Genomic DNA, 1,665 nt, shown 5'->3' on the forward strand with positions numbered 1-1,665 from the left:
AGGCAATTTACATGCTAGAAATAACAGCCAAATCTTACAAAGGGCAAAGACCTTTATGGAAAAGTCAAAGTTGTCCTTACAGAAAATATTTCACATTGTCTTCCATTTCGTGTTCAAGGCGCCGATATCTACTGTGGCTTTATACACTGGAGTAGATAATAAAACTGCAACCCAGTGGTATGAGTTTTGTCGAGAAGTGTGCTCGGGGAAGATGTTTCGAGACAAAGCTCTGCTTGGTGGTCCAGGTCATGAGGTGGAAATAGATGAGAGCTTGCTCTTTAAAAGGAAGAGCCACGTAGGGAGAATAGGCCATCAAACGTGGGTTGTCGGGTGCTATGACACCACAGTGAAAGAAGGGGTCTTTCAACCTTTTTTAAACCTAATTTTTGACGCATAAAGGGTTCCTTATACATGTTAAAATATGGTAATTAGTTTCTGGGTTTGAAGAGGAAGTTTAACAGTTAGTTGTTACAGAAGCTCATCAGACAATATGATTCATATCTAATATATTCCACTTCCTATAATCAAATTAACCGCTTGATTTTCCATCCTGGTTTAAATTTCCTAATCACCAGGAAATCGACACTTTATTAGCAGACATGTCAAAACAAAAAATTTCTATGAATTCATCATCACCATCTACAACCTGTATATATCATATCAAATATTTCAATCATATTATTGATATCAAAAGAAAATAATGGAGACTAATTAAAAGGTGTTGATGTGACATGTTTGAAAAAGGTTTTACATCTCTTCAGGTAGACATAATGTAGAAATGTGTTATATAGGCACAGGCATAGCTGGATGGCAAGTAGTTTGCTTCCCAACCACATGGTTTCAGATTCAGTCCCACTGTGTGGCACATTGGGCAAGTGCCTCCTACAACAGCCTTGCAAATTGATTTGGTAGACAGAAACTGAAAGAAACCAGTCAACCAAAGCCTTGAGAGTGGATTTGGTAGAAAGAAGCCTGAAGTATACATATGTGTATGTATACAAGTGTGAATGAGTGTGCGTGTATGCTTCTTGGCATCAATGGAAGGCACATGGCTTAGTGGTTAGGGGTATGTAGCTCATGATTTTAAGGTTGTCAGTTTGATACCTGGTGATGTGTTGTGTCCTTGAGCAAGACACTTCATTCCACACTACTCCAATCCACTCAACTGGCAAAAATGAGTAGGACCTGTAATTCAAAGGGACTAGCCTTGTCACTTTCTGTGTCAAACTGAATCACCCTGGGAACTACATTAAGGGCACATGTCTGGGGAAGGGTCAGTTACTTGTAGGTTAACTCTATGAGCAGGCTGTTCTGTTGACTGAATCAACTGGAACCCTGGTTGTCTTAATCGATGGAGTGCCAGTCTTGGCATCATGTGATAGTTGGAGATGAGTGTCACTGTAATTCATTTCCAAAACGTCTGGCCATGAGGAAATACTACCTTGCTTGCAAAACAGGTGAAGGTTGATGACAGGAAGGGCGTCCAGCTGTAGAAAATCTGCCTTGATAAACCCATGTAAGCATTGAGAAAGAGGATGTTAAAACAATGATGATGATAACATGGTAATATCAAGCAAATAACATGTTATAATGACTAATTAGCAATTAATAAACTACAGAAGACATTTTAAACTCTTCCAAATCGTTTATTTATCCATAAAATCA

The sequence above is a fragment of the Octopus bimaculoides genome, chromosome 13 (assembly GCF_001194135.2).
Source record: "Octopus bimaculoides isolate UCB-OBI-ISO-001 chromosome 13, ASM119413v2, whole genome shotgun sequence".
In the NCBI taxonomy this organism is placed as follows: Eukaryota; Metazoa; Mollusca; class Cephalopoda; order Octopoda; family Octopodidae; genus Octopus; species Octopus bimaculoides.